Source organism: Oncorhynchus mykiss, chromosome 16 (assembly GCF_057628025.1).
Source record: "Oncorhynchus mykiss isolate SJ-2025 chromosome 16, ASM5762802v1, whole genome shotgun sequence".
In the NCBI taxonomy this organism is placed as follows: domain Eukaryota; kingdom Metazoa; phylum Chordata; class Actinopteri; order Salmoniformes; family Salmonidae; genus Oncorhynchus; species Oncorhynchus mykiss.
Window position 1 is genome coordinate 74,784,314 of NC_143037.1, and position 8,499 is coordinate 74,792,812.

The 8,499-nt window shown below is 43.5% G+C and overlaps 1 pseudogene; it reads left to right on the plus strand.

Moving 5' to 3' along the window:
* The first annotated feature begins 5,815 nt into the window (after positions 1-5,815).
* LOC149977348 (aerolysin-like protein) lies at positions 5,816-6,341 on the plus strand (annotated as a pseudogene).
* The last annotated feature ends 2,158 nt before the right edge of the window (positions 6,342-8,499 follow it).

The following is an 8,499-nucleotide window of genomic DNA, read 5'->3' on the forward strand; positions in this document are numbered from 1 at the left end:
GTTATGACCATGTCCCTTTGTGTATTTATCCAGTCACCTGCATGAACCATGATAAACAGAACAGAGGATGCATACAGCTTGTACAATTCACTGCTATGTCTTCAGTATAAGACATGTTCCACTGCATAGACTTTAAACATATAGGATGTTATGATGAACAAACTACAGTCTTAGAAAATAGGATTCCAAAACGGTTATCCGACTCGCCACATACGAGAAACATTTTTGATTCCAAGTAGAACCCTTTGTGGTCACAGCCAGAACTCTTTTGGGTTCCTTGTAGAACTCTCTGTGTAAAGGGTTCTACTTGGAACCAAAAAGGGTTCTTCATAGGGTTCTCCTATAGGCACAGGTAAAGAACCATTTTAGTTTCTAGATAGAACCTTTCTTTCTAAGACTGTATAGTATGAGTAGAGAAAGGTGCTGTTGCATATTAGTGAACATGTTTTGGTTAGTGACTGGAAACCACCGATATGCTCTCTGGCTCAAATATCAAGAAGAGGAAGTGGCACCAAGAGTTGTTGAAACAATTGATACAAATGTGTCATGATTAGCACAATACAGGGCTCAGTTCCCAAATAAATTGAGCAAGGTCTCATATCTTAACTTCCAGAACATATACTGGGCATTCTACCAATTGGTCTGAGGGGAGGTTATGACCGTTTCCCTTTGTGTATTTATCCAGTCGCCTGCATGAACCATGATAAACAGAACAGAGGATGCATTACAGCTTGTACAATTCACTGCTATGTCTTCAGTATTAGACATTTTCCACCGCATAGACTTTAAACTTATAGGATGTTTTGATGAACAAAACTACAGAGAAAGGTGCTGTTGCATATTAGTGAACATGTTTTGGTTAGTGACTGGAAACTACCGATATGCTCTCTGGCTCAACATCAAGAAGAGGAAGTGGTGCCAAGAGTAGTTGAAACTGTTGATAAACGTTTGTCATGATTGGCACAATACAATGTCTTAATCAGGGTCAAAGGGTTTGTGTCAATTTCAATAGAAAACTACTGACACACACTTTATTTGCATGAGGGGAGTTTTGCTGCTATATAAGAGAGTGCTTCTCCACTCCAGAGACACGTATTCAGCTGTTGCATCTTTTGGTGTTAAACAATTGAACTTCACTCGAAATCTCGGAACCAATCAGTTTTCCTCCATCAAGATCTCCTTGATGGAGGAAAACTGGGGCGGCTGGGTAGCCTAGTGGTTAGAGCATTGGACTAGAAACCGAAAGGTTGCAAGTTCAAATCCCTGAGCTGACATGGTACAAAATCTGTCATTCTGCCCCTGAACAGGCTGTTCCTAGGCCATCATTGAAAGTAAGAATTTGTTCTTAACTGACTTGCCTAGTAAAATAAAAAAATATAGTCATCCTTAACTATTCTTCCTATATGAGGAATGTTTGAGAGCTATACATTTCTTTTTTGACCAACTAATTTACAAAACATTTCAGGCAACAAATGTTTTCTAAATTCTGAAACAGTTTCCTGTTGGTACTAGGGGGCAGTATTTTCATTTTTGGAAAAAAAACGTTCCCGTTTTAAACGGGATATTTTGTCAGGACAAGATGCTAGAATATGCATATAATTGACAGCTTTGGATAGAGAACACTCTAACGTTTCCAAAACTGTAAAGATATTGTCTGTGAGTATAACAGAACTGATGTTGGAGGCGAAAGCCTGAGAAAAATCCAATCCGGAAGTGCCCCAGGTTTTGAAAGCGCTGCGTTCCAATGAGCTGCGTTCCCTATTGAGCTGTGAATGTCTCATCAACGAGCTTACCCTTTCTACGTATTCCCCAAGGTGTCTACAGCATTGTGACGTGGTTTTACGCATTTATGTTGAAGAATAGCCGTAGGCGGCTACATTGCGCAAGTGGTCACATGGTGGCTCCGAGAGAGATTCTCGCATAAAATACAGAGGTAGCCATTACTCCAATCGGTCCTACTGAAAAACGAATTGTCCCGACGGATATATTATCGAATAGATATTAGAAAAACACCTTGAGGATTGATTATAAACTACGTTTGCCATGTTTCTGTCGATATTACTAATTTGGAATATTTTTCGGCGTTGTCGTGACCGCAATTTCCGGGCGATTTCTCAGCCAAACGTGAAGGTCAAACGGAGCTATTTCGTGTACAAAAGTAATATTTTGGGAAAAAATTCACTTTGGCTATCATTTAGCCATTTGGCTTTGGCTAAATCATTTACCTTTGATGAGCTTTGGATGTTTTCACTCACGAGACTCCCAGGTAGGGAGTCTCGTGAGTGAAAACATCCAAAGCTCATCAAAGGTAAATGATTTAATTTGATTGCTTTTCTGATTTCCGTGACAAGGTTGCCTGCTGCTAGCAAGGCATAATGCTGTGCTAGTCCATGATAAACTAACACAAATGCTTGTCTAGCGTTGACTGTAAAGCAAATTTTGAAAATCTGAGATGACAGGGTGATTAACAAAAGGCTAAGCTGTGTTCCAATATATTTCACTTGTGATTTTCATGAATAGGAAGATTTTCTAGGAAGATTTATGTCCGTTGCGTTATGCTATTTAGTGTCAGGCGATGATTACACTCCCGGACCCGGGTTTGCGAGTCACAAGAAGTTTATCAGTTATAACGTCTATCTGAACAAACATGGTATGGGTTTGTCCCCGACAATGAAATTGGGGAGCGACTACGGATCTGTCTCTGTCCATCCGTTGTTATGTTTGTTTGTACGTTAGTAAAACAAGATCTCTGAGAGCACTGGGCTGATTTTGACAAAACTTAGGTGAATGATCCTTATTGCCATAGAGATCCATCATTTCGTCTTGTCATAGAGATTCAACATTTACAAAATTATACTGATTGGCCCAAGGCGGGAGCTATGGCAATTGACTGAAATTCCTTAGTCACACGCAATATCTCAACTCGCCCAAATCAAGCCAATAAGACGGCTGCCCTTACCTCCAGCGCCATCGTGAAATAAATAAAGGGGTACTGCATCATTAGTGGGGGACAACATGTTTACTATTGCCTTGTTTTCACGTGGTTGACTTTAGCCTCCTAGTGTTCTGTTTTTATTTCAAAAGTATTACGTTAGTATGATGTTTAATGTGAGGTGAGTAGAGTGTTGAGTGTAGTGCTTTACATCAAGCTGTCTCTTAACCTTGAATACACTGATTGACACATCTAGCATTGAGTTCTGAAATGTTCAAAGTAGGTGATTGGTGCTATCTCGGGCAAAGAAACAGGCTTTGTTCAATCACTTTACCAACTTTAATATCCATAATGTAAATGTAATGCATAAACAGACATGTTACCAACAAACAAACAGTTATCTGTCTCCAACTTCTGCTCCTCTGTTGTCAGAGATAGACCCTGCCGCAGCTGAACAGGAGGGGAGAGACTCAACTCTCTCACACACTCTGGTTTGCTTTCTGTTCCTTCTGACCCTGCTGCAGCTGAACAGGAGGGGAGAGACTCAACTCTCTCACACACTCTGGTTTGCTTTCTGTTCCTTCTACCTGCAGACATAACTGTTCATAAATCCCAAATAATGAAGTTGATATAATTCATCATGTACATTTATCTGTTTAAATCAAATTATTTGTGCACATTAGGTACATTGCTACTAGGGACATGATTGGCTAGAACGATTTTTCAGAGTGATTGCAGAGCGAAGGGCAGTCAAAGAAGCTGGATCTTCTCTCAGAATTTTTTACATACTGATAGCTGACAATGTGCGATGACAATTTCACCAAATGTGAAAAATAAATCTTACCTAATGCAGCTTTAAAATGAAAGATGACTTAAATTAAATTAGAGGATCTATTTCCATCTTTGAATCTGAGGCCTGCATACGGGTTGCATATTAGTAAAAACAAATCTTAACAACTCATCTTGCTAAGTGAAAAAACGTTGAACTAATGTTGATTTTTCTACTAATTAACTGCACATTTCATGGGAACAAATGCTTTCTAAATGATGAAACAGTTGACTTACTGGTCATTATTATTATTAACCATTTGAAATCGAGGTAAAGTTTGTATGAGAACTTGTTCTCAACTAGCCTACCTGGTTAAATAAAGGGGAAATAAATCAAACAAAAAAAGAGCATGCACAACCTTGTGATCATAGATATTCCTATTTAGGGTCATAAAGCCCATAGTTCAAGAATAGAGCAATACAAATCATGACTACACTACCAATGATGCAGCTGTTGCATTGCTAGCACACTACAGAGTAGCATCTCATGCAGGTCAAATAAAACCCTTGTATCTACATTCAGTAATGAAGTTTGAATGATTCATGTTTTAGGTGTTACTTGACTAAATCTGAGTGTTAGTTTTAATTGGGCACTTGATAAAGTTAACAGACCCTGTTCTATATTAGACACTGTCATAATATATTAATACATACCTGTGAATACTAAAGCCTGTCTGAAAGAATATTGTACTATATTATAATATATTAATGCATACCTGTAAATACTAAAGCCTGTCTGAAATAATATTGGACTATATTATAATATATTAATGCATACCTGTAAATACTAAAGCCTGTCTTAAAGAATATTGTTCTGTATTATAATATATTAATGCATACCTGTGAATACTAAAGCCTGTCTTAAAGAATACTCATCATTATATTCTCATATATTCTGAGAAACAGCAGGATGTAGAGTGGGAGGTGCTGGGAGTAGGAGAGGGACTCCATGGTGTTGATCAGGAAGAAACAGCAGGAGGTAGAGTGGGGAGGTGCTGGGAGTAGGAGAGGGACTCCATGGTGTTGATCAGGAAGAAACAGCAGGAGGTAGAGTGGGGAGGTGCTGGGAGTAGGAGAGGGACTCCATGGTGTTGATCAGGAAGAAACAGCAGGAGGTAGAGTGGGGAGGTGCTGGGAGTAGGAGAGGGACTCCATGGTGTTGATCAGGAAGAAACAGCAGGATGTAGAGTGGGGAGGTGCAGGGAGTAGGAGAGGGACTCCATGGTGTTGATCAGGAAGAAACAGCAGGATGTAGAGTGGGGAGGTGCTGGGAGTAGGAGAGGGACTCCATGGTGTTGATCAGGAAGAAACAGCAGGATGTAGAGTGGGGAGGTGCAGGGAGTAGGAGAGGGACTCCATGGTGACTCTGAGGTTCCCAGCTGAGGAGGAAGGAATGGGTGTGATAGATTCCAGACGAATCGAGATGGAAAGATCAGAGGAGGGTGGAGGACAAGGAGGAATTAGGAGCAATAACAGAACGCGTCATTCTCAGTGACCTGAGGATTGTGCAGCGATTTGGTCACCCTGGACCAGATGTACCGTCCTGTATTATTTCATTCCAATCTATTCCACCCGATTCCAATAATTCGCTGGATGATAAACTGAATCAGGTTAGTTACAACTGGGGCTGGAGTGAACCTATAGGAAGGTAGCTCTCCAGGAACAGGGCTGGAGTGAACCTATAGGAGGGTAGCTCTCCAGGAACAGGGCTGGAGTGAACCTATAGGAGGGTAGCTCTCCAGGAACAGGGCTGTAGTGAACCTATAGGAGGGTAGCTCTCCAGGAACAGGGCTGGAGTGAACCTATAGGAGTGTAGCTCTCCAGGAACAGGGCTGGAGTGAACCTACAGGAGGGTAGCTCTCCAGGAAGAGGGTTAGAGAGCCCTGCCCTAGACTGATGTGTTGCTCGACCTCTATTTCCTACCATGAGTCAATATATCACTTGGTTATTGTTTGATCCTTTCATCTTGTTCTTTAATGTTCTTTTGTTGCTTTGAGGTTTTTAAAAAGTATCTGTACCAATGTGTATTTCAGGTTACACACTCAAACTCTCAACATGGCAACCACACTGGATTTGATCGGTGGTCAAGGAGGCAGTTCATTTGAATTCCACGGCATGGACAACGGTGCCACCCTCAAGGAGATTGGAGTCGCAGTGGAAGGCTCGCTGGTCAAAGCTGTGCGAGCTGACCAATGGGAAAGTAGCGACTTTTGGAGATGCGAACACTTTCAATGAGTTTGAGTTCAACCTCGGCGAGCGCATCACCAAGCTGTCTCTGTGGGATAACGGCGCCGGCACATTTCATCAAGTTCACGACGAGTGAAAACAGGCAGTTCTTTGAAAAACCAGCTGGCCACTGATTACTGAGTACACCATAGAAGGGTCTGGAATCTGCCTGGGGCTGGAGGGCAGGTCTTGCTTGGCCGTTGACCGTATGGGCTTCCTCTTCATTAACCCCATCAAGTCGTCCGTGCTGACCAACATGGAGTGTCCCAACCTGTCCCTCTTCAAACCCCATGTGAGCTCTTTTATAGATGTGTGTAGACGGCTCAGGAAAACTCTACCGATGCTCCAACATTAACCAGACCCAGAGAGCTAGAGGTAGAGAGAGACATATCTGCACGCTGGACTGTGGGGAGACAACTTCAACGATATAAAAAACAAGAGCAGGAGAAGAACAGAGCACTAGAGGAGAGGATCAGACTGCTGGAGGAGAGGTTTAGGGGGATGTTGTGTGACAGAGATCAACCCACTGGAGAGATAGCCACCCTCGCAGAGAAGCCAGCAGAACAGTCCACCTCAGCTCCCGACAAAAGTCTCAACACCACAGCAGAACAGTCCACACCAGACCCTGACTATAGCGTCGACATCACAGCAAAACAGACAAATGAAGAATCCCAAGCCCAGGGGATCTCATCCCCTCTGAGCACCCCCCATGCCAGCCACCCTGCTAGCCCTCCTGACCCCCCCCCCCCCCACACACACACCCACTGAGGACATACACAAGACACAGATTGGACTCCTTATAGACTCAAATGGGAAATATATACAAGAAAAAAAACTTTTTCCCAAACATAGTGTGTCTAAACTCTGGTGTCCAAATACCCAGCGCGCCCTAGACCTTCTGTTTGAGGACCAACTAGCTAGCCACATAATAATACACACAGGCACAAACGACCTGAGAGCACAGCAGGAAAGGGTGGCCACAGCACTGAAGGGAGTGATTGAAAAGTGGTTATCTCCATCCTGCTACCACAAAAAGACAGCGGGTAACCTCAAGTATTTCCCGTGACTGTGCCTCCTGAACCACCACTCCACCCTGGACTTGAACAGCCTCTATGACCAGGTCCACCTATACAAGGCAGCAGTGCCCACCTTCGCAAGGACTCTAAAGAACATGGCTCTCAAACGCAGCCCCAACACTTCACACAGGAGCAACAGATTAATTGACACCCTGCCCAGACCAGCGAGACACTCTCCCAGACCTGCGGGATCCCCCCCTGGACCTACACATAGAGGACCCAAGCCAAGAGGACCTAAATCCAGACCACCACACCACCAGCCACGTACACACCCCACCCAATCAACACACCACCAAGTCAATCATGCCCACACCACATTTAGGCCCCCTCAGATCAGACCTATGCCACTCCTGCCCGCCCCATGGACCCCACCCCCTCAAAGAGGGCCTCAACATGGAAGTCACACATATGCCCAGGCTGTGAGTAGGAAAACAGGCCCAACACCCACTCTTACACTAGCCCAAGCCAATGGCATGTACCAGATGCACAGCAGGCTCTGCTCACACTTACTGGCCTGAGGACAAAACACACGACCAACAACATTGGACACTTTATGGAACACAAAGCCTTAGCTATCTCATCCTGGAATATCCAAGGCCGGAGGTCATCTGCCTTTGGCAGGAACCTGTACTTCATCAAAGAAATCAGAAATAAAGACATTGTCGTCCTACAAGAAACCTGCTATAGTGGAGATGGACCCACTGGTTGACTTCTAGATTACAGAAAGCTGGTAGTCCCATCCATCAAACTACCAGGTGTGAAATGGGGAATTGGCTCAGGGGGTATGCTAATTTGGTGTGGAGCAGACCTAACTCACTCAATTAAATTAATCAAAACAGGAACATTTTACATTTGGCTAGAAATTCAAAAGGAAATGATCTTAACAGAGAAAAATGTCCTCCTGTTTGCTATCTATATCCCTCCACTAGAATCCCCATACTTTAATGAAGACAGCTTCTCCATCCTGGAGGGGGAAATCAATCATTTCCAGGCCCAGGGACATGTATGTACTAGTCTGTGGCGACATAAATGCCAGAACCGGACAAGAACCTGACACCCTCAGCACACAGGGGGACAAACACCTGCCTGGAGGTGACAGCATTCCCTCCCCCATATTCCCCCCTAGGCACAACTATGACAACATAACCAACAAAAACGGGTCACAATCCTGCAGCTCTGTCGCACGCTGGGTATGTACATAGTCAATGGTAGGCTTTGTGGGACTCCTTATGGTAAGTACACCTATATCTCATCTATTGGCAGTAGTACTGTAGACTACTTTATCACTGACCTCAACCAAGAGTCTCTCAGAGCGTTCACAGTCAGCCCACTGACACCCCTATCAGACCACAGGAAAATCACACTCTACTTGAACAGAGCAATACTCAATCATTAGGCATCAAAGCCTAAGAAACTGAGTAATATTAAGAAATGCTA